Source organism: Felis catus, chromosome D4, assembly GCF_018350175.1.
Source record: "Felis catus isolate Fca126 chromosome D4, F.catus_Fca126_mat1.0, whole genome shotgun sequence".
NCBI classification, from domain to species: Eukaryota; Metazoa; Chordata; class Mammalia; order Carnivora; family Felidae; genus Felis; species Felis catus.
In genome coordinates, this window is record NC_058380.1 from 17,184,030 (window position 1) to 17,209,541 (window position 25,512).

General features: G+C 41.9%; 1 long non-coding RNA gene across 3 annotated transcripts in view; it reads left to right on the forward strand.

Moving 5' to 3' along the window:
- The first annotated feature begins 1,252 nt into the window (after nucleotides 1-1,252).
- LOC109493737 overlaps nucleotides 1,253-25,512 on the forward strand; it is a 296,535-nt gene continuing 272,275 nt past the window's right edge. Inside the window, exon 1 of one of the 3 annotated variants that reach the window (XR_006588703.1) lies at nucleotides 1,253-2,504. This is a non-coding gene — a long non-coding RNA (uncharacterized LOC109493737). The remainder of the gene's footprint in view (nucleotides 2,505-25,512) is intronic. The other 2 variants (XR_006588702.1, XR_002737844.2) reach the window with 2 other exon arrangements.

Here is a 25,512-nt window from a genome sequence, read left to right on the forward strand (position 1 = left end):
TCGGGCTGGGAGGGAATTCGATCACGGCGGCGCATAATTTTAATCTTGAAAAATGTATTTTTACGTGTTGCGAGACGAGGGACTCCAAGGGGAAAAAGGTAGAGATGTTTTTACCAAATGCTCTCCCCTATGTTGTTTCGTTTAATCCTCGCCTTTCTGAGAAGGAGCAGGTCTGATCTCTGCGTTAGAGATGAGGAGACGGAGAACTTCTTTGGCGGAGATTCATTTGCCTGGAGTCACACAACCAGCATATGGGAGAGCTGGGGCTTGAATCCTGGTCTTTCGACAGCCTCAGCAATGCCTGTGCCAGGACACTGCAAACGTGGGTTCTCAAGAAGGGGCCAGATTCTTCGGTTGCTAATGACCTCCTCCCTGGCTTTCATGTTCATGATGTTGCCTGTGGACTGATGTTAGAAATAAATAAGCAACGTGGGCAGAGCGTTTCAGGTCCAGAGGACCCTTATTCCCAGTGACTCACAGCGAGGGATGTATATCTAGATTAACAACGAATGTGTGCCTGATGCACTGGGCTCCAGGGCAAGAAGTAAAACCACACGTCAATAAAGTACAGCTCTGTGTGTGCAACAGCCAAACCATCTCAGTCCACATGCTGACCGTGACTCTTGGCCAGACCGACCCAGGAAGTTATTCTATGCAGAAGCATGGTTGCGTTAACATCTTCTGTCTGACCGGAGAGTAGGGAAGCATTGAGAAACTTCATATTCACCTTGTCTGGGGACAGTGCTCAGGACTGTTAATGCTCGGAGCAGGTGACCACCTTCCAGCTGCAGGGAGAGCTGTAGATACAGTCAGAGCCACAACACATGTGGTAGGAGGGAATTGGTTTAGTAAAGCCTTTTTTTTTTTAATGTTTTTATTTATTTTTGAGACAGAGAGAGACCGAGCATGAGCAGGGGAGGGGCAGAGAGAGGGGGAAACACAGAATCTGAAGCGGGCTCCAGGCTCTGAGCTGTCAGCCCAGAGCCCGACGCGGGGCTCGAACTCATGGAGTGTGAGATCATGACCTGAGCTGAAGTCGGACGCTCAACCGACAGAGCCACCCAGGCGCCCCAGTAAATAAAGCCTTTTAAGATGCATAGAGGATTGTGCATTAAAGCTGGAGTAAATCTTGGATACCATCTTCAAATTTATTTATTTTTGGGACAGAGAGAGACAGAGCATGAACGGGGGAGGGGCAGAGAGAGAGGGAGCCACAGAATCGGAAACAGGCTCCAGGCTCTGAGCCATCAGCCCAGAGCCCGACGCGGGGCTCGAACTCACGGACCGCGAGATCGTGACCTGGCTGAAGTCGGACGCTTAACCGACTGCGCCACCCAGGCGCCCCTTGGATACCATCTTACAGGTGGGAAAACGGAGAACCAGAGCAGCCAAGTGATAAGTCCAAGGTCACATGCCAATTAGTGGCCAAGCAGAGCCTAGAATCTAGTTATTACCCCTTCTTTGGTGTTCTTTCCTCTGTGGCAGATTTCAAGCACCGATTTCAACTTAGACTTGCACACCGGAAACCCCCTGGGCAATTACACTGATGCCTGGGTCCCCTGCCCCTCGGTTCTGATTTAGGTGATGTGAAGTGGGGCCTGGGGCATCAGGACTTTTCAAAGCTCCCCAGGTGAGGAGAACCTTGGGCTAGTGGTTCTCAATCCTGGAATACATTAAAATCACAGGGGAGTTTGGAAAAAAGTAGGTATGCCTGAAGCCCCACCACAACTCAATCAAATCGGAATCTCTGGAAATAACATTAAAGGAGAACAAAAGCGGGAGAATCTTTTGATGGGATCTGTCTTCTTTCACTGTCTCTTTTGATCAGGAAGACTTGACAGCCAGACCCACGTGCCCCGTGGCACTACCACTGCCAAGGCTACGTATTGTGGGCTCTGAACAAGGAGCCAGACTTCTTGATTTCAGAAGCTAACAGCATCCGAGAGGGTCCTCGGGCTTGAGATTCTCTGCCTTCCTGTCTCGTTAATTTCAAATAGCCCCACAAAGTAGTAACATCACGGAAACGAAAGCCGGCCAGAGAGCATTTGCAGCTGAAATCGAGAGGTCTTGCTCTTTCTTCAGAGCCCATTGGATCACTGCTCATGGTGGTCCAACTAGAATAACCTGGGAAGCTTTCAACGACAACCACACCTTGGCACCATTCTTGAGATTCTTATTCAATTGGTGAGATGCAGGGCTTGGGCCGGGGTAGTTTTTAAAAGTTCCCAGGTGCAGTCAGGAGTCGGAAAAGCATTGAAGGCAGCTGGATGGCAGGTGCCTCACCTGCACACGGGGGGCTGGAGCGGTTACGCCCTCCTGCGCGTGCCCAGCATGGGGAGGTGCCTTTGCTGCTCCCCAGCGCGTCACCAGAGAGAAGATATGCGGTGTTCCATCAGCAGGTGGCCACGTCGTCATTCTTCTCATTGCTCTTGGGCTTCTTCGGTTAAGCTTGGAAATAAAAGGTCTCTGTGGTCCCTGCTCCCATGTGAGGAATTCAAAGTCAGGTAAGACTGCAGTTCTTGGGCGGAGGAGTGGGTGTTTGTGCAGGGAATGGGGGATGACTGGGGGGGGGCTCACCGCCTCGCACGCTGGCCTCTTGCACCTTTGGCCGCCACACACTTTGGGTTTCAGCACACACCATCATGCCACAGCCGGGTAAGAGACCAAAACCATTTTCAGAGAAGGGAAGCTGGTGGGAATAAGAGGTAGTAGTAGGTCGGGAAGGATCTTCAGAGCTAAGAAGCTCTATGCTTTGATGTTGACCCTCTGGTGGGAATCTGACCTTGTCTTTGCAGCCTCCAGAGCTCAGCCTCTTTTTTTTTTTTTTTTTTTTAAGTTTTTTAATGTTTGCTTATTTTTGAGAGCGAGAGAGACCGAGTGCGAGTGGGGGAGGAGCAGAGAGAGAGGGAGACACAGAAAGAGAAGCAGGCTCCAGGCTCCGTGCTGTCAGCACCCACTCTGCTGCAGGGCTCGAACTCACGAAGGGGGAAATCATGACCTGAGCCGAACTCGGACGCTTAACCGACTGAGTCACCCTGGGGTGCCCCCGGAGCTCAGCTGTTTTCAATGTGTCTCTTCTACCTCTCCTCGAGGTGAATGAAAATGCCCAGGTCAGTGCTCATCTCCCTGGATCTGGAGGAGAAATGGGATCTTGATCTTGTGGTGTTTGGGATTCCCAGTTAGAAGGTATTTTGGAAAAATGTGAAGCCAAACAGGGGACAATCCCATGGAGGCTTCCCCTGCCTTTCTATCTGCCTCGTATATAAAATACATATGGCCGCTCTCTCCTCTCCGTGCCTCAGGCCTCCTCGGTGCTGACTGCCCCCCTTTTGGGAGCCCCGTGTTCTCCTCTGCAGCTGAGTTCAGCATCATTTTCTCTCTCTCTTTTCTAAGTGCTTTGTTGCCTCTTTAAGGCCATGTCATATTTATAGCACTTTTTCTCTCCCCACTCAGACCGTTAAATTCTCTCAGGCAGGAAGCTTTGCTCACTCATTTTGTTTGATTTTGTACCTAACACGCCCCCTCTACACAGCTGATGCTCACGGAGGTGCTCGTTTCTGTCTTTGTTTTTAATGAGTAAATGATTGAAAAGCCCCTTCTCTTTTTTTCTCTCCTGTTCTCCTGATTTGGTTGTTGAAATTATCTCCTCCCTGGGTTCTCAAAGTTAATGTTTAAAAGAGACCTTTGTGATGGGGCTGTGACGGCAGGCGTCGCTTTCCCTGGAGTGTTTGTTTTTGTTTTTTTTTAAGTCCAAGCGGTCAGCAGAGTTGGGACCCCCCATCTCTCTGGGCTCCGCAGACCTTTCCTGACCTCCGTGACCCTTGAGCGATCTAAAATATATGGGCTCTGTGGTGAGGGGCCTGACTGAAGCAAGGCAGAGAAATAAACCACTTCATGAACCGAGGCGGAGAAGGGGCCTCACCTCCCTTGAGCCTGGCACTTGGCAAGTAAATACTTGTTGGATGAACTTGTCTAATATAACCCAAGAAGGCACCGGTTCACCAAGACTTCACGTAGCTTCTAATATGTGGCGTGGCTCCATTTCTGTTGCTTTCCTAGCATGACGAGACACTATTAAGTTGAGGTGATTCATTAGTTGTTGCCAGAACAGTTTTACTGGGACGACTATTACCGTGTATTTAACTTCTCAGATCCCCATAGCATTTTATCGCTGATTATGGTTCCACTAATCCATTCAACGGTGATGAAGTTGTGTTCAGTTTTAGCAAAGGCCAATCTATTCAGCTAGCTGCATGTCCAATGAGCCCCTGGTTAAAATCCCCACAGAGACCCTCCCAGAATATATCAGGACCTTTAATTATGTGGTGCTAATAGAGATCACGCAGAGTTTCCTTTGACATTTTCACTAGACAAGTATTATAGACATCTGTGATTACCATTGTGTAGAAAACTACTAGTGAGGGTATAATTAAGATAGGTTTCAAGAGACCAGAATTCAGGAAATTACTGAGTTTTTAAAGAAGAGAAATAAAAGATGCCTGAGAGGCATCTAGGGCTTTCACGTTTACATATATACCCCATGGAAACCAATTATTAAAAGTGTTTTGTTTTGATCTCCTTGAAAGGGTTCTGTAATGTCTTCTAATCTAAGATACGTTCGTACACAAAGAAGGAAGGCAATTGGCTTTGAAATAAATATGGTTATAAACCAAGGCTTTGGGTTGTTGCAAAGCGTTCTATATGCCATTCTATGAAATTGGAATTTTCGATGTATGTGGTGACTTAGTGTGATGCTTTCAGATGTGTTTTAGTAGCAGCAGAAACTTGGGGGTGGGCAGGGGGGAGGATGAGAACTCACATGGCACCCCACTGTAGGGGCTACAAAAAAGAACTCTTTCAGTGGATCCGGGGTTTGCTTTCCCCACATTCCATGTCTGTAGGTCTTAGCTCCCCCACACCCTCCATTCAGAAGCGCTTCTCTGGAACTCTTGGGCTCAACACAGTTTGAAAACTATTACCCTACTGACTACAGTTCACGGAAGAATTCTCTGGAGTGAAAATGGACTCCTTTTCTTCCCTGAAAAGACATCTGGGTAAACTTTCAGCTTCTCTGTCCCTGAACTCTCTGGATTCTATTCAGTAGTAATGGAGAAGGCTGCTAGATCAGCTCCATCTTGAACCTTGCCATTTGTTTAATCTTCACCATTGTTGCTAAGGGAGATCCTTGAGAAATGTATTTCCAGTGCCTGTGAAGATCTCAGTAGACGATAGACGCCAAGCATAAGGGAGCCGGTATCAGAATCCGTCATCGACCTAACATGCAATAACCGTTCAACACCTACAAAATAGAAGACACCCCATGAAACCCAGGCTCTCATGAGACATCTTTGCTAGGATTTTTTTTAGAGGAAAGAATTAATTCCAACATCTAACAAGTATTTCACACATATGAGTTAATTCAATCAATAGTGGAGGCTTAAATTAAAAGTAATTTATGTAATCTGATTTTAAGGCAGCTATTACATAAAATTCTATAGTCTACCATGCGTTGGCAGAACAGTCACATGCTGGGGGATTGTGTAGAGGAAAGGGCACTGAGTGAGAAGTTTCACGCGGGCCATGATCTTGCCTTGGCACAAGTAAGTCGGAGCGACAGCAAAGCCCAGGGAGGCCAAATTACTCGCCTTTGTGTCTTACCTATAAAATTCGATGGTTCAGCTTCATGATCTAAGTCCCTTTCAGTTAGAGCAGTCTACAAATATCCATGATCTGAGCTGCTATTGATTATGTTACCGCCTATAGGACTCATGCGTGAACTCAACTGGAGAGACCAACCTGTGATTCATGTTTCTGCACTCTCAACTCTGATCACTGGACTCTCTTTCCAGTGATATCAGCCTAAATTGTGCTTTGCGATCTCCTCCCTCATGGGAAATCTTGCCTGGCTCAAAAGAGGATTTCTGTGCTCTGGTTCATGGCTGTCAACAGAGCACAGCATTGTCCTTCTGCTTTTTACACTTGGTGATTAGCAGTTGTGTTCCGTTAAATAGCCCCTGGTTAGATTCTGCATACCCGCTGCGTATTGACTCCTTTTGTTGTCGTGAATCTATATTTTTATGGCATCATTTATATCTTTAAACATACACATTATGACACTACATAAAACGAACCACATTTGGCACTTTTAAACACCATAATCCTCTTTTTGAAACAGTGCTTTTTCCACGGCACCTTATGTTAGATATAAATGACTTGTTTATCTTCAAATCTTCCCGACTCACAACCTCCTGTGATATGTCTGTATTTCTCGCCAATATCACATCTACTTACTCTTGTCAAAAGTTCTCTTCAGGCGTTGGGTTCAAACTTCAGTGTCAATAAAAACCACCAAAGATGTTTGTTAAAAATACATATCTGGGACCTCTTCTCCAGGAATTCTATTTCAATAGATCCGGGGTGTCTCCTGGAATCTGTATTTCTATCAACAACCTCAGGTGATTCTGATGCAAGAGAATACTCCTGCTGTCAGTGTCATTTAATGGCTCCTTGGGTGGGACAGAGTGCTTGTGCCCAGGACCTGGTATTATATGATCCCCTATGCAGTTTGCTCTCTCTGTCCTGGGGCATGGATTGCAATCATGGTTCCCTTAGGCCAGTTCTTTTTTGTAGTCTTAATAAAGGAAGCTTCAGTTCTGGAAGCATCGCTCTTTTTCCTAGGTTTCTTTCTATACACACTAATATTTGAGAACCACTTCCTAAAAGGAACATCATGGGGCAGCTGGGTAGCTCAGCTGGTTAAATGTCTGACTTCGGCTCAGGTCATGATCTCACAGCTTGTGAGTTTGAACCCCGCATCAGGCTCTGTGCTGACAGCTCAGAGCCTGGAGCCTGCTTTGGATTCTGTGTCTCCCTCTCTCTCTGTCCCTTCCCCGCTCATGCTCTGTCTCCCTCTCAAAAATAAATAAACATTAAAAAAAATTTTTTTTAAAGGAACATCACAATTAGATTTAAACCTTTATATAAAATCTCCTAACCAAATGACTATAAGGAAGGAATATATGGATTTTAGAATTTAGATTTTGAAAAGCAACATCCTAAGCAGAACAATCATACAAGAATAAATAGATACTGGGAGGAAAGCAGGTACATATTATAGTCAATAAATACTATATCCCAGATTTAATAAATGCTTCTAAGGGCTTCCTGCATTGAATGGTCCCTTCATTCTCTGAAATTAATCTCTAACCTCTTTTCTGGGGCAGGTGCTCCAAAGCATTCTCATTAGATTTCTCTACCAGAATGACTCTCCTTACTCATAATGAAGCCCAAATGAACATTCTAGAAGGCACTTGTTCAGCTATAGTTCCAAGCCATTTACATTCAAGTCGCCTGAAGATGGGAGTAAAAAAAAATGCAGATTTCTGGGTTTCACTTGCAATACAGCAAAACAGAGGGAGCGGAGTTTGGGAATCAAACATGCATTTTTATAAATCTCTTGAACTGATTCTCGGGCACACTGAAGACTGAGGACCATAGCTTAAAGGTGTTGCTATGATAACGTAGAACGCTGGACTTCTCCAAATCAAACCAAAGCAAAACAACCCCTGAGGAGTGGTGAAAAAAAGCGCTCAAGATCTTAGAAATTTCAGGCAGCTGAGGTTTAGGACGTAGGCTTTCACCCCATTCCACCCCCAACTGCCTGAGTGAATGTAGGCAAGTGTCTGAAGCCCCTTAAGGCTGTCAGTGATTCTGCAAACTGAGAGCCAGTCTGTCCTGAATCATCCTGCTCCGGTTTTCTGTTTAGAAACGGGACAGCTCTGTACAACTGATCTGAGCTAATTTGACCATTCGGCAATACTCAGGCCCATTTTGCTAAAATTCCACAAAATTCCTTATATCGCCCCACAGTGTTGGTACTAGGTGATGTTGCAGATGGAAAATGGCCTTAAACCAAATTCTTCTAAATGTTTTCCTTTCTGTTAGCAAGGAGACCCCCAAATAGCCCTCTTACCTGCTCTTATACACACGGGAAGGTCCTCATGTCTCTGATTTTTGGCATTTCTGAAAGCATTCTAAGTGAGAGGTTCTCTGTGAGGCCGATACAGCATTGTGGTGCCTAGACACTAGCTTCCCATGTGGGTCAGATGACAGGTCCTCTGTGAAGCGGGAAGGACAGGACCAAGTAGAGCTGTAGGTGGTCTTCGGGATTAGGATGCTGGGGTTGCCAATTTTATTCTGCTGGTTTAGAAAAGACTGGTGAGGCCCTAACAATCGTTCTAGTCTACAGTGTATTCTAAATTCCTTTTGTTTACATTTATTTTACCAGAGAAAAAGGATTTCTAACAGTCCTTACACTAATAAACCATCTGGTGTCGATTTTGAAAACCATATTTGAAGTTCTTCCTAAAATCATCTGCGAGTGGGTATTCCTGATAAGCATTTGTCAAATTCGAAATAGATGCCTCTAGATGCCATCCAATCTATTTTCAAGTAAATTACCACACAGCTAGTAAGTATTAGCACATGACCAGTGTTTCCTGCTGATCTACTGGATATTGGCTTCAAAGTGTAGAAGCACCTTAGCAATCTATGTAAGGTTCTGAATTAAAGGTGGACTACTACTAGAGTTTCCAACCAAGTTTTGAGTTTTTATGTGTTTTTGATATCTTTGAAATCTGAAGGAGTAACATTGGAGAAACCACCATTCCATTACTGCTTCCTCCCGCAAGGGGGCAGCATTACCCCCAGTTGAGAACTGTTAAAAACTGTAATTTCAGGGTCTTTCCCAGTCTGGGTTGCTAAAGAAGCCTCAGATACTTATCACATTAAGCTGAGCACCTAAATGGGTAGGTGTAAAGTTGGGCTGTTTAGCAGTAGAGCCCCGAGAGCAGATCTGTCCTATGAGTGGAAAGACCTGGTGTTGCAGGATTTTTTTTTTTTTTTTTTTTTTTTTTACCATAATACCCGGTTCGTTGTCTCCCTGTTTGAAAGAATGAAGAGGTGGACACAGAATGAGCAGCAGGCAAAGTTTATTGGAGTATGAAATCTCTACAGAGAGGGGACATTCGCAAGTGAATACTCGCGACTATAGGCGAGCGTCCTTGTTTTATAAGGTTCTGGTCATCACCCCCATCTTCCCCCTTGTTCGCTCTGAGGCTCTACCCTTATTGGCTGGACAACTCTAGGTGCCGGGTGGTCCGTTCCTGATTGGTTCGAATCCATTGTGTGGGGAGTCAGACCGGTCCTACTGTTTTATTGTCAAATTCCCCAGGGGAACCTGAGGGGGAGTAGGTGGGGTCTGTTACAATCTTAGGAGGGAATTTACCCCCTGAGGGGGTTGCTGTGGTCAACCTCTCCCAGCATTGTTCCGAACTATGTGTCCCCCCCCCCCCTCAGGTCCTAACCTTTCCCTCTCTGCCTATTTTATCCTAAGTTTCCCTATTATACTGGGAGTTTGGAATAGGTGGGGGGTGATGGGGTGAGTTGGGAGAGGTGGGGGAGGGAGGGGAAGGAGCCATCACCCTTAAGATGGTAAGACAGGGTACCTGGGGCGGCAAAACAAGTGAGAAATCTGGAGTCAGGATAACAGAAAGGATTTGGAGAATAGGAAAGTATACTGTGGGATTTTAGTTTGTTGTGTGATGCAGAATGAAATCCCTTCCTGCTGAAGGTCTTCTATGGGATTGGGGAAATAAAAATTCATCAGGGGCTTGAAATTAACACCAGAAGTCACTCTGGGAATATGAAGCTCCTGGACATTTATACAAATATTAGTAAAGGCAGTGGGTCTTCCACTGCCCACTGGGGGTAATGCTGCCCCCTCGCGGGAGGAAGCAGTAATGGAATGGTGGTTTCTCCACCATTCCAAATCCACAAGATTTGAGAAAATCTTGTTTACATTTTAAGTTGCCGACTGACCTGATTCTCGGGCTAAGACTCGTGATTTATTTCAACCAATATTTCTATAGGAATCTATTATTTGCTTGCCAGGTAGTGGTATTATCCAAAGGAAAGATAAAACGGTTCCTGCGCTCCAAGAACTTATTTTCTCTGTAGGGAAGTGAAAGCTTCCTATTTAAATGTTTGACACGTCAGGGACTATTGTCTTTGACGCGGCTGCTCTGTCCAGCTCAGAACGTTTGGGAGGGGATGGGCCCAGAACCATGGTGCTCAGTTTTGGCTGTACATTGGAACCACTCAGGGAGTCATTTAACGCTTTTAAGATCTGTATCTTCCTAACCCAACATTGTTGGCGTCCTCCATGTTTCTCTTAGGTTCTCTTCTGATGGAGATCAGAAAAACCTGAATTTCCCCTTATTACTCCTGTGCTTCAGGAATGCACGGTATCTAAAATGTCACGGTCTCTCTTTTAGCTTCCACGTCGGTGTGACCAGGCAAGGACAGTTCCCTCTAGAAATCCCAGTACGACAAGGAGTTAACCTGATTATAAGATCTCTAAGGGCTCAAGTGGTCCACATACTTCCCATAGCCAGCAGATCTGACGCAACAGAATTCCAGCTCAACAGAATAATGTTGTCAGTCTCTTAAAATACATTGCATGGGATTTGCAATATGTGGTGCTGGTCTAACAATGAAGTCAGCGTCTTTAGAAACTACTCAGAGAACAATAAAGGAGTACATGTAACAGAAGGACATTGCCTAAGCCAAGCCAAGTCCAGTCACTATTCTATCAGCTCTGGAGCAAAGATATTAATGATCTTTGAGTCCCTATCACTTTCTATAATAAGCAGACAACCATTCCTCATCCTTTCTTTGTCCATGCCTAGGGTCCATCAGTAACCCTATTGAAAAATGATCCTTGTTCTTTTCTTCTTTTGCTCGCAGTGCTGTTTTTGGCTCCTCTCATCAAATGAGTCATTCCTGGAATGTTCAGTTTGTTTTATGGTTGTGGCACTCTGGAAAAGCAGGGCAGCTCACCTGCCCCACTCCAGGCCTGATTTTAGCTGGGAGGGTTCCCAACATCTGTGTCTGTAATAAAAGATCCTACAAAAGCAAAATAAATCATCTCCTACCTCCATTTCTCCTGCACATTAAAGGCCGATCACCCACGGTCATGATCCTGGCCCCGAACTGGGTTGCAGCATCTGATCTGATGGCACAGAGCAAGATCAATACCTGCCACCATAAAAAGTCAATGGAACATAAATTAGGAAGAGAATATTTTCTAACTCCGGCCCCAAGCAGTGAGTGGTTGGGTGCAAGGCATACTGTTGGTCAATGAAAAGAGAAAGCAACTTTCCTTAGCAGCAGGGTAGACTATACTCGGCTCGTATTCTGTGCTATCCTAGTGCTCTTTATTGATCTCCAGATAATGAATTGAAGGGTGATTATCCTTTCTGAAGTTTTTCAAGATTTTGCTACTAAAACATTATCAGAAAAAGTTTCTGACTGTGGCTAAAGAAGTATGTGAAATTAATCCAGGCATAGGGATTGCTGGGTATTCAGCATTTTCGAACGTGTAAGATGATTTTGGCCCCAAAGTGAGGTCTTACATAATGCTTTCAGGAATGTTTTAGAATTGTAATTAAGTTGGTTGCTGATGAGCAAATGCGCCTGTTTTCTGTCCTTTCTTTGGCTAGCTTACCTTTTCCTGATATGAGGCCCAAGATTTTTAACGTCTAAATACTTCTTTTCTTTCTGAAATGAATGTAGGTTTTTTTTTGAAATTTATTCAAGAAACCCATGCGAGTAAAGGAAGAAAATAAACCTCACCCATAATACTATGAACGATTATTGATGGCATGTTAACGTATGTTATTTTCCAGTCGTGTGTGTGTGTGTGCGTGTGTGCATTCTTGCACACACCTATTGTTCAAAAGTGGGAACACGGTAGAGGTGGTATGTGATGTGCATGGGAACTGAATAAATAGCATCCCTCTTTCCCTCCGTAGTTGAATTGAGAATTAACAACAAAGGTTTAATGTAAATGGAGGTCAAAATGCCACTTTAATTACTGATAAAATCTTAAGATTGGAGGGTGTATTTATAGCTGACGTCAGGAGGACTTTCTAATATGGGACTTATTATCAGATAGGCTTGATATAATTAATTAGATCACTTACTATAACATGCCCACTGTCACATGGTGTTTTATTCCATGTCCCCTTGATGGAATGGAACACAAAATGTAAAAGGGTAAGCAGAACAGTGACAGAGAAGACAGTTATATTAAAGAAGCAGAAATCCAGAAACTCAACTGTTTTAGCTCACACAGCGTAAGAATTGAGGCACCTCCAGGGACTGGTCACTCTCTGGGATCTTAGAGTGACATATGAGGGGAAGGTTTACTTCTGTCATCCTAGCACAGCCTTTTCTCCTAATGTTTTGATGGCTAAGTCACTATTTTTAGTTTTTCTGTTAGTTACCTCAGTTTAATTAGAATTAAACCACCCTCTCTGGCTTGATCAACTTTGAAGTGTAACTCTAAACTCCCAACATCTTTCTTTAAGATTTTTCTTAGTAGTTTATTTATTTTCAGAGAGAGAGAGCAAGCATGAGCGGGGAAAAGGCAGAGAGAGAGAATCCCAGGCAGTCACTGCACTGTCTGCACAGAGCCCAAGGTGGGGGGCTGGATGTCAAGAACCACGAGATCATGACCTGAGCCGAACTAAGAGTCAGACACTTAACCGACTGAGCCACCCAGGTGCCTCCACCCTTCCTCCCCCCAGCAACATCCCTCATTTTTTTTATGTATATTTTTTTAACGTTTATTTATTTTTGAGACAGAGCGAGACAGAGCATGAACGGGGGAGGGTCAGAGAGAGGGAGACACAGAATCCGAAACAGGCTCCAGGCTCTGAGCTGTCAGCACCGAGCCCGACGCGGGGCTCGAACTCACGGACCGTGAGATCATGACCCGAGCCGAAGTCGGCCACCCAACCGACTGAGCCACCCAGGCGCCCCAACATCCCTCATTTTTTAAAGATGAACCCATTAACCACCTTCCCTTTCTTCAGTTTCCCTCCACTCTGGTCAGCTGTGCCACAGTTTAGCATCATAAGATGGAGAGCTTTCGTGAATATTTTTTTATAAGCACGGTTAAAGTCTTACTGTGTCACCAGGTTGATTCGAAAAATTAAAACTCATATACAAAAATGGTTGCATTTCTGTGGTTTGTAAAATTGTTACTCTGACCAAAAATGCTCTGACTGCAACTCCTTTTCTATAGTTCGATATTATAAATCCTGTTCCACTCAAGGAGAAGATTCTTTTTTACACTCCACCAATGAATCCAAATCATGCTTCATTTTAGTTCATGTATGGTCCATGACATCCTCATATGGAATTTTGTTTTTCCTGCAGTTAAAAAAAAAAAAAAGAACTCAGCCTGATTAGGATATAACTTAGATACCACAAATTCATCCATTATAAATGTACATTCAATGATTTTTCAGCAAATGTGTACACTTAGGAGACCATTATCATATCTAGCTTTAGAATATTTCCATCAGCCCCAGAAGTTCCCCCGTGTTTCTTTCTGGCACATCCCTGCTCCCACCCCCACCTCCAGGAAAGAACTAATCTGCTTTCTGTCTTTCTAGATTTGTCTTTCCTGTATACTTCATATTAACGGAATCACATAATACGTCATCTTTTGGGTCTGGCTTCTTTCACTTAGTATGCTTTTGAGACACGTCCCTGTTACAGTTTTAACCTTGTTACGCTTAGTCGTATTCCATTGTATAGCTGTATCATATTTTGTTTGTCCGTTCACCAGTAGTGAGGGACGTTTGAACTGTTTCCAGTGTGGGTCTGTCATGAGTAACATGACTGTACCATTTGCACGCAAGGCTTCGTGTGGATATATGTTTTATTTCTTCTGGGTGGAGACTTAGAGTGGAATCAATGGGTCATATGGTAAGTATATATTTAACTTTTGAAAGACACAGCCACTATTTTCCATTCCACTAGCAATGCGTGAGAACCGCAATTTCTCTATATCCTCAATACTTGGTAATGTCATTCTTTTGGATTAAAGCCATTCTAGTGGGTGTGCAATAGTATCTCATTATGGTTTTAATTTGCATATTCCTAATGACTAATGATGCTGAGCGTCTTTTCATCTTACATCTGTTCAAATATTTTGCCCATTTTTAAATTGGGTTGTTTTCTTATTGAGCTGTAGGAATTTTCAAAAATATATTCTAGATATAAGCTTTTTTATTAGATATGTGATTTAAGACCTTTTTATATCTTTTGTCATTTTTTATATTTTCATATAAAACAATCTGTGGATTGTTTATTTTCCTAATGGCAACCTTTGAAGAGCTAAAGTTTTAATATTTTATGAAGTTCAATGTATCATTTTTTTTCTCCTAAGGATCCTTATTTTAGTGTTATATTTAAGAAATCTTTGCCAAAACCAAGGTCACTAAGATTTTTTCCAACACTCATCTAGAAGTTTTATACTTTTACCTTTTACATTTAAATGCATTATTAATTTTGAGTTAATTTTTTTTGTGAGTATAAGGCAAAGTCTAAGTTCTTTCTCTCTTCTTCTTCTTCTTCTTCTTCTCCTTCCTTTTTTTTTTTTTTTTTTTTTTGCTTGTCCAGGGCCCAAAGACCACCCTCAGGACCCGCAAGTATGCAGAAAACCTGTTATATTCACGGTTATATATTTATTGCAGAAATGTTTATAATAAAGTGTAATCAGCGAAGGAAAAAGGATGCTTGGAGCACATTTCAGGAAAAGCAAGTGCAGTCTTTCAGGGTCTTCTCATACTTCTGCATGGATAGTGCTTGGTCTGCCCAGCAGCAGTGTGTGACAACACATGGGAAGTGTTGCCAACCGTGGAAGCTCACCTAAGTTCGGAGTTTTTATTTGGGATCAGTTCTCACAGACATGGAACGTCTACAGGACTGGCCTTAGGTTCTTAGTATCCAGTCCCTAAGAGATACAGCATAGCTCAGGCACACAAAAACAGGTGTTCACCACCAATTCCTGTGCGCTTAAACTATCTGGTATGGCCCAAGGTTTCAGATGTGCAAACATACTCTCATCAGGTATGGTATTCCAGGGGCTCCCTCAGAGTTTATTTTCCAGAAGTTGGTCCAGGGCCAATTCTGAGATCTTTGGAGTGTGCAAGGTTTGGAAAACCTAAGTCCACTGAGTCAACACTTGACTGCTCAGACATCAGTTGTATGAGCACAGATTGTTAAAAACAGACCATCTTTTCCTGGTTGGATTGCATTGGATCCTTAGTAGATATCAATTGGTCACAAATGTAAGGGTTTATTTCTGAAGTTTCTATTCTGTTCAATTGACCTAAATAGTTTCTCCTTATGCCAATCCCACACTGTTTTGATTTCTATAGCTATACGTAAGTTTTGACATCAAATATTATAATTCCGCCAACATTGTTCTTTTTCAAAACCATTTTGGGCCTTATGCAAGACTATATAATTGTTGGGATCAGTTTGTCAATTTCTACAAAGAAGCATATGGGGATTTTGATAAGGATTACCTTGAACCTGTAGATCAATCAGGGAGGATTGCCAGCTTAACAATATTGAGTCTTATAATCTGTGGCCGTTACCTTTTTATTTATATATTGATATTCTTTCATTTCTCTTGGCAATGGTTCATAGTTATCATTGTGTAGATATTATCCTCAATTATTTCTATATATTTTCTTCTTTTTGATGTCGCTGTGAAAGAAATTGCATTCTTTTTTTAATGTTTATTTTTGAGAGACGGGGGTGGGGGCGGGGAACGGGCAGACAGAGGGGCTGGGGACAGAGGATCCGAAACTGGCTGTGCACTGACAGCAGTGAGTCCTATGTGGGGCTCAAACTTCTCAACCATGAGATCATGACCTGAGGCAAAGTTGGATGCTGAACCAACTGAGCCACCCAGGTACCCCAAGAAATTGTAATCTTAATCTCAGTTTTTGAGTGTTCTTATTTCTGTGTGGGAGGAAAGTTATATAGGCTGTCCTTATCCTTTCTCTTGTACCAATCTTTGTGTGTCTTTTCCATCTTTTACTAATTTATTGCTTAAAATAATTCTGTTCTTCTTTTTAAAGACACATACCTCAGAGGTCTATGACTTCCTGTTTTAATTTCCTGATTGCTTTTGAGGACTGACTCATGGCAATCGACCTGAGAATTACTTTTTCACTATATTTCTTATATCCTACATCTTCTTGTTTTGATATTATTCTTATTTTACTGACGAACATCTTTACTTCTTTTTTTTTTTTAATTGTTTTTTTTTTTTTTTCAACGTTTATTTATTTTTGGAACAGAGAGAGACAGAGCATGAACGGGGGAGGGGCAGAGAGAGAGGGAGACACAGAATCGGAAACAGGCTCCAGGCTCCGAGCCATCAGCCCAGAGCCTGACGCGGGGCTCGAACTCACGGACCGCGAGATTGTGACCTGGCTGAAGTCGGACGCTTAACCGACTGCGCCCTCCGGGCGCCCCCGAACATCTTTACTTCTAAGAAAGAGCATATGGGCAGTAAATGAGTTGCATGTCTGGGAATGACTATTATACTTTGCATTAATACTTGAACTGATAGCTTGGCTGGCTGTAGAATTTTATATTTGAAATTATTTTCCCTTTGGACTCAGAAGACTTATTCCATGGTTTTCCAGAATTCAGGGTTGCTCTGATGAGACTAATGGTGGTCTGATTGTTGTTCCTTTTGACAGAAACTTTCAGGCTTTTCTCTTGGTCCTCGGAAGTCTGAAATGCCACCGGGATTGGTCTAGATAATGAATCTCTTTTCATTCCTTCTGCTGAGCAACCATTGGAACCATTCAGCTTAAAGACCTGTTTTTCAAGTTTGTGAAAATTTTCTCTTTTTTCCTTGACAATTTCTTACTCAACATTTTCCATTTCTCTGTTTCTGCTGTATCTGTAAGTCAGAACTTCAAACTCTTGGTCTGATCCTTTGGGTCTTTATATTTTCCCTCCTTTTTTCCACTCTAATATCTTGGGTTCTGCTTGTACCTTAATCTAATATTTCTGAATTTTTGCAACTGTGCTTTTTTCTGTAATAATAATTTCTTACTCCAACATATTATAATAAATTTAAAACATCTTAAAGAGTTAAAAGAATAATTTAACAACTATTCAAATAACCTCTACCTAATTTCAACAGATGTTAACTTTTTGCCACATTTCTCCCCTCTGTATATACAGATATATCTTTGCTGTAGACCATTTGAAAGTAAGTTGCAGGTATAATAATCATTTATCCTTAAATGTTTTTAGAGTGCATCTCATAAGAATAAGGGTATTTGTTTCGAATGTTTGTTCATTTTTCTTTTTGAGAGAGAGAGGCAGAGAGAGCAGGTGTGTGGGGTGGGGAAATGTGGAGGGAGGGGCAGAGAGAGAGGGAGACACAGAATCTGAAACAGGCTCCAGGCTCTGAGCTGTCAGCATAGAGCCCGATTCAGGGCGCAAACTCTGAATGGCAAGACCACGACCTGAGCCAAAGTTGGACACTTAAATGACTGAGCCACCTAGAAGCCCCAAGGATATTTGTTTCTAATACTACAATACCCCTATCACAGCTAAGAAAATTAACAATTATTCAATAACATCATATTCAATAACATCATTTAGCCCATATTCAGTTTCTTCAGTTGTCCAAAGAATATCTTTCACATTAAAAAAACAACAACAATGTAATATAGGCTCACATACTGCATTTAATTGTTATGATTGCCGTTTGTATCCTAGAACAGTACCCTGTCCTCCCTACCCCCACAACGCTATCACCTTTTTTTCTGGTAGAGTGTTTCACATTCTGGGTGTGTCTGATTGATTGTCTCCTCACAGTATCATTTAACATGCTTCCCCATCCTCTGTATTTCCTCTCAATGAGATCCAGGGAATCGATTATATTCAGGTTAAATATTATGCCATGAAAATTTTGTAGGTTAAGTTGTAGACTTCAAATTGTGTCACATAAGAAGGCACATTATGTCTGGCTATCCTGGTTATAGTATTGCTAAGTCTGCTCGTTTTATTAAGATCTGCCTTTCGGGGGGCGCCTGGGTGGCTTGGTCGGTAAAGCATCTGACTTTGGCTTAGGTCATGATCTCACGGCACGTGAGTTCCAACCCCCTGTCGGGCTCTGTGCTGACAGCTCATTGAAATGGTACATTTTTCACTTTTCCATTGGTAAGTTAGTACTGGGGTGATTAAGTTTTCCAAAGGTCTTTCACCTGATGGTTTTAGTATGGATAGGTTATGTTTATCTGTCAATTATTACATTAGAAGTTGCAAAATGGTGATTTTATACTTCTGTAAATCCATGCACATGCATTAATAGGTATTCTTTTGCAGAGAGGAGATTTTAAACATCTTGGGGTGCCTGGGTGGCTCAGTCAATTAAGCATCCAACTTTGGCTCAGGTCATGATCTCATGGTTTGTGAGTTTGAGCCCCCCGTCGAGCTCTCTGCTGACAGCTTGGAGCCTGGAGCCTGCTTTGGATTCTGTGTCTCCCTCTTTCTCGGCCCCTCCCCCACTCACATTCTGTCCCTCTCAAAATTAAATAAGCATTAAAAATTTTTTTAAAAATCTTATTTTGAGATTTACTGTCTGCACAAGGAATTTTTATTTAAAATATTATAATCAATTATAATTACTATTTTCTTGAATGGTCATATTGTCCCAAATCTGACCACTGGGAGCTGACCACTGGGAGCTCCCTGTGTCCTTTTGTCATGACTCAATTGGTCTTTGGAGATTTTCTCACTTTTTGACACAGCATGTGCCACATTGAGAGGGGTACTTTCTGCGCCCCAGATATGGAATCAAGCATTTCTCCAAGGAGCCCTGGTTCCTTTTAGTGGGGTATGGTATTCAGAAACCAGAATGTGAGTACTGGGTTTGTTCATTGCTACAAGGTATCGTCAGTTCTAGGCCCTTCCTATAAGTAGAGCTAGGAAAATCTTTAAAAAATGTTTTTTCTTTTTACATTTATTTATTTTTGAGAGACAGAGACAGAGCACAAGTGCGGTAGGGGCAGAGAGAGAATGAGACACAGATCCGAAGCAGGCTCCAGGCTTCGAGCTGTCAGCACAGAGCCCGGCGTGGGGCTCGAACTCACCGTGAGATAGTGACCTGAGTCGAAGTTGGACGCTTCACCGACTGAGCCACCCAGGTGCCCCTAGCTAGGAAAAATCTTAAAAAAAAAAACCCATACTATTTCTAATTCCAATTTAACCTCATATTTTTTTAAAAAAATCTTATTTTAAAATGGTACATTTTTTCCACTGGGAATTTACACTTTACATTTACTTTTAACACTGAGAATCTTTTGTTCTTAGCACCATGAATGTACCATGCGCTTTATCCTATAATATACATAAAATAATTTCTAAAGTACAATATTACTGCCAACAAAAAACATACTGAGTGCGTTTTCATGTATCTTTGCTGTTCTTTTTGTCCTTGGGATGTATCAGGGTAAGAATCAACAGTTTACTGTACTTAACAGAATTCTTTTCTCTGTGTGGTTATTGATTTCATACACTTAGGTTCATTTGTTGCTGTTGGTGTTCAATGTTTGGATTTGCTTGTCTCTTTTTGATTAAATTTTTCGAACATAGGAAAACACAGGGTGCCTCCTGCACCCTGCTCTGTGATGCCGGGGGTGGGATGCAACAAAGTTCATTTCTGTTGTTCTAGCTAGTTCCCTGCTACATGGTTCATACACAAAAGTCATTACTCAAAGAGACCTTTCTTCCATCCCAGGTCTTTCTGCCCCGTTACCATCTCACCCCTCGAGGTCATAATTTTATTAGTCACTGTATTGTTGGCTGTTTTGACAAAATTAATCACACACATGTGCATGCACCCACACATACTTTCTCTTACACACAGGGAGTGTATTCTCTATGCAAAAGGTTGTGTAACACGTCAGCCTTAAAAATTGAACGGCAAAGGTTGTTGAGCAGCAGATGAGTTTATCTGAGAAGAGCAGAGAATTGCAATTTGGGACACGCCGACTATGGCAAAGCACAGACAAGTCCCAGGAGCAAAGGAGGAGAGCGTCCTTTTATAGAGGAAAGGAGGAAGTTGGGAGGGGTTGTTCTGAAGAAAAGTTCATTAGCGGAAAATGAGAATTCAGAGTGGTGGCGCTTCTCGCTGGCTGTTGGTGAGGGCGGCTTGAGGAGAAACCTTTCTTCCCGCTGGACTACGACAGCTGTCACAGGCCTCAGAGCTCATCTTTCAGAGCTTTCTGATTCCATTTTGAATGAAATTTCCTTGATTCATCTTCACACATATATACTGCGCTGTACCCTGCTTATTCACTAAGCCTTCTATCCTGGAAATCATTCCACATCAGTTTTTTTTTTTTTTTTTAATTTTTTTTTCAACGTTTTTTATTTATTTTTGGGACAGAGAGAGACAGAGCATGAACGGGGGAGGGGCAGAGAGAGAGGGAGACACAGAATAGGAAACAGGCTCCAGGCTCCGAGCCATCAGCCCAGAGCCTGACGCGGGGCTCGAACTCCCGGACCGCGAGATCGTGACCTGGCTGAAGTCGGACGCTTAACCGACTGCGCCACCCAGGCGCCCCTCCACATCAGTTTTTAGAGATCATTCTCCGTTGGGTAGCTGTACAATAATTGTTGCCCCCATCTTTTTTATTAAAAAGGAATTTTTTTTTTTTTGCACTTACTTATTTTTTGAGAGGGAGTGAGTGGGGAAGGGGCAGAGAGGGAGTCACAGAATCCGAAGCAGGCTCCAGGCTCTGAGCCGTCAGCGCAGAGCCCGACGCGGGGCTCGAACTCACAAACCGCAAGATCATGTCCTGAGCCAAAGTCAGACGCTTAACGGACTAAGCCACCCAGGTGCCCCACACCCATCTTTGACTAATGGATATTTGGGTTGATTCTAATATTTTTCGTTGTTGTTGCAAATAATGCTATAATGAAGTGCAGTTTTGAGCATTTATTGTTTGTAATTGGGTCTGTGTATCTTCAGGTGGAATCCTAGAAGTGAGATTACTAAGTCATAGGGTAAATGTATATAGAATTTTATTATAGTTTTACAAAATATTTCTCCATAGGTCTGTACCATTTTCTTTTCTTATCAGGAATGTATGAAAGTGTTTGTTTCTCTTCAGTTTTGCCAAAGGAGTGTGTTGTCAACGTTCTGAATTTTTACCATTTCCATACAAATGGCAAAAGACCTCTCAGTGGTGTTTTAATTTGCATTTCTTTAACTGTAGTGAAATTGAGGCTCTTATATGTGACAGGATTATTTGCCTTTCTTTTTCTGTGAGCTGTCTCTTTATCCCATTTTTCTGTTGGGCTTTTGGTCTTTCTCTTCTTGAGAGTTAAAAGTGGATTAGATTCTAGGGAGATTAGTTCTTTTTTGTGATATATGTTGCAAATATTTCCCCCCAGTTTGCAATTCTTCTTTTCACTTATAGTGTTTTTTTTTCATGCAAATATTTAAAAATTTTCATGTAGTCAAACTTTTAATCTATCTTTTGGCTGCTTTGGGGTTTTGGACAAAAGTCAGAAAGTCTTCTTGCAACCATGGTTTTAATATTGAAGAATTCCTTCATGTTCTGTGATGTTTCCTTTCCATAATATTCTGCTGTCATTCCACATAAGTAATGGCTCCTTGAGTTTCTTACAGGATACTAGGGACTTTAAAAATCCTCTTTTCTTTCCTGAAGTATCTGTTCATCTGGAATCAGTTTTTTTTTCCTGCTTTTCTTTATCATCCTCCTTGATGATGCATATATATATTTTTTGAAAATCTAGTCAATCTTTTATTTAAGAAAGAATGGTCTCAGAGGTTGCCAACACAAGGGACTTCTCTTTGGGTTGAATGGTCAGGGATCTAGCTCCTGTACAGTGAGAGTGGCTGCAGTGTGTGGCTGAAGGGGACATTTTTGGGGGGTACTAACACAGGTATCCTCAATACCTATCCTGAGTAGGAGAAGAAATTTTTGCCTATAGGTATATTGTAGGATGCCTAGAATTTGTAGTTTGTAGTTTGTGAGTAGGGAGGCTACTAGAGGGCAGACAAATCTTAAATACTCCCCTTGTTTTTATCTCCACTTCTTACTTCCACACTTTTTTGGACCATTAGTCTCTGAATCCAGAAATTTCCAGAGGTTTTTGTCTCCTCACTTACAGTTTTCATGCATCACCTAATTTTCCGTTCTGTTATGGGATTATACCCTTTTCAGTTTTTTAAAGGTTTTAAGTATTCTCTACACCCAGCGTGGGGCTCGAATTTACAATCCCAAGATCAAGAGTCAAATGCTCCATTGATTGAGATAGCCAGGGCACCTACTCTTTTCATTTGTTAACTATTATTTTAATGTACCTTTGAGGAATAAAGAAGAAAAACACATGTTCAGGTCACCAAACTCTAACCACAAGGTTGTTTTTTTTTTTTTTTAAGTTTATTTATTTATTTTGAGAGAGACAGACACAGCATGAGCAGAGGAGGGGCAGAGAGAGGAAGGGAGAGAGAGAATCCCAAGTAGGCTCCGCCCTGCCAGGGCAGAGCCCGACGTGGGGCTCAAACTCACAAACAGTAAGATCATGACCTGAGTCAAAGCCAAGAGTTGGACACTTAACCAATTGAGCCACTCAGGTGTTCCTCTAATCGGAAGTTTCTATGTCCAACTCATTTTGTAAGTCGGGTCATGTGTGGCTTGCATTGCTGGTCAGCCTATGTAGGGGCTCTCTTTTGATTTAGGTTCAATTTGGGTCAAATCAATTCAGTAGAAATTTAAGTTATTCCTAATTTTCATTATAAGCCTGTGATTGCCTATCTTTTATATACATTTGGGGGCACTTTTCCAAACACTTCCTTAGGACACATTTTTAGATACAGACTTGCTGACTGAAAGGACATCAGGTCTTATGGCTTTTGACACATTTTCCCTCAGAAATGTTACACCAGTTATATTCCCAGCCACAGTGGGTAAAAGAGGCCCATTCCTCAAGCCTCACTGACAATGAGTATTATCAATCTATTAAATCTTTTGAAGTTTCGAAAGCAAAGGCATTACCTAACTCAGGACCTCTTATGTTGGTTTTGGAGGTAATGATGGTATTTGTGTCTACTCATGGAACATATAATTTACGTTATGAGTTATATCCTGGTTTTCACAACAGTTCTGTATACTGTGGGTTGAATTACATTTTGTAGAAGAGGAATATGAGACCCAGAAGTGTTAAGTAATCGTTCCAAGGGCATGCACCTAGTGAACATCTTATCTGGTATTTGAACTGGTCTCTGTGTTACTTCTAAAAACAGTTGGAGGCAGAATTTGGTGGAAAATCCCAGTAAAAATATGTAAATGTCATATTATTACTCAGGCTATAAATGTTTGGAAAAAAGTCCTCTATTTGGTGATGATGAAAGATCAAAGCTTTCTGCCTTCTGACAAAGCCTGGAGGAACAGGATGGAACGATTACAATCTTTTCACTCTTTTTTTCATTTTATTTTATTTTATTTTATTTTGTTTTATTTTGTTTTATTTTGTTTTATTTTGTTTTGTTTTGTTTTATTTTGTTTTATCTTATTTATTATTTTTTAATATAATTTATTGTCAGACTGGCTTCCATACAACACCCAGTGCTCATCCCAACAAGTGGCCTCTTTCAATGCCCATCACCCACTTCCCCTTCTCCCCCATCCCCCCATCAACCCATGGTTTGTTCTCTGTATTTAAGAGTCTTTTATGGTTTGCCTCCCTCCCTCTCTGTTTGTAACTATTTTTCCCCCTTCCCCTCCCACATGGTCTTCTGTTAAGTTTCTCAAGATCCACATATGAGTGAAAACATATGGTGTCTGTCTTTCTCTGACTGACTATTTCACTTAGGATAATACCCTCCAGTTCCATCCTCATTGCTGAAAATGGCCAGATTTCATTCTTTATCATTGCCAAGTAGTATTCCATTATACACGTAAACCACATCTTTTTTATCCATTCATCAGTTGATGGACATTTAGGCTCTTTCCATAATGTTTATAGCAACACTTTCAATGATCTTTTCACTCTTATGTGACTTTTACATAATTTCAAGTACCAATTATGTTGTGAATTGCTTTGTGTCATCTATACACCTCACTTACTACTAATAGAAAACAAGCAGTGATTTTGTTGGTTGAAGGAATAAAATTTTTACGTGGTTTATTATCTATTGCTGAGTGAGTGGCAAGTTACCTCAAAGCTTAGTGGCTAAAAGCAAGAAAAAATTTTTTTATCTTCTCATGGTTTTGTGGGTTAGGAATTTAAAAGTGGCTTAGTTAATTCTCACTTAGAGAGATTTCTATCAAGAAGATGGCCTGGGATGTAGTTACCAGAAGGCTTGACTAGGACTGGAGAATCTGCTTTCAAGGTGATTCACTCAGATTGCTGGTAAGTTAGTCCTACTTAGAGGACCTCAGTTCCTCAGCATGTGAACCTTCCCATAGGACTGCTTAGTGACCTCCTGCCATGGCAGCTGGCTTGCTCTGGAACAGGTAATCCAAGAGGGAGCAAGGACAAAACTGCAAAGTCTTTTATAAACCAGCCTTGTCACACTATGATGTCCACAGTAGCCAATTTGCTATATAGGTCAGTCCTAGTCAACATGGGAGGGAGACTCCAGAAAGGTTTGAATACCCGGAGACAGGAATCATTGGAGATCATCTTAAAGGCTGGTTACCACACATGGATATGTAGGATCCAAGCAGAAACTGAATGTAGGAATCAACAAACAATATGCTGACCATGGTGGGTCTATGTAAAGACAGATGAGATAGATAGATCCCTACTTATATAAAAATGGAATAACTTTCATTATCTTATAGCAGTAAGAAAACAAAGTAGGGTTGAATTCTTTTGGAAACGATTGCAGCCGTTGGTCCAAAATGGTTGTTCTTCAATCTCGACATTTATTGTGCACATGTTCATACTGTAACTTTTTGCACTAGATAATCAACTAGGCAAATTTGCTTCGTTCCTACAAAAGTATTTGCATTATTGTTTATTGTTTACAGAGGAAGACATGAAGCCTAAGAGAGATTGAGTGACAAGCCTAAGGCTATTTAACTCAGAGGTGTTTTCGTACTGAGTTTCATCCCTGGGTCTTCTCCATTGTTCTGTGTTGTGTCCCATCACCCTGAAGTCCTGGGAGCCCCAGGTTTGTACATTGAGGCTGACAAAAGGCAGAACCGAACTTTATACCTGATCGCATAGTGAGAACAGATACTTTGAAGCTGACCTCTGACCTTCTAACCTTTTCCATACTGAAAAAAAAATTAAAGGAACCTGTGAGGATAGAGGAAGAAACTGTGTTTTAACCACAGAGTGATGACCTCTGCTTTTGGGAAAGAAGCAACTTCGATGCTTTCAGCATGCCTCGACCCATCTTAGTAGTGAATTCTGTTTTTGTTCAGCCAGAAGGAGAACATCACTGAGGTTCCTTTGCAGCAATACCCTGCTTACTCTTTGCCACTAAAGAAGGAACATGTTTATTCAACAAGTCAGCTACAATTTGTTTTAAGGCAAAAATTGTTCCTAATAACCTGGTAGTGTTTCATC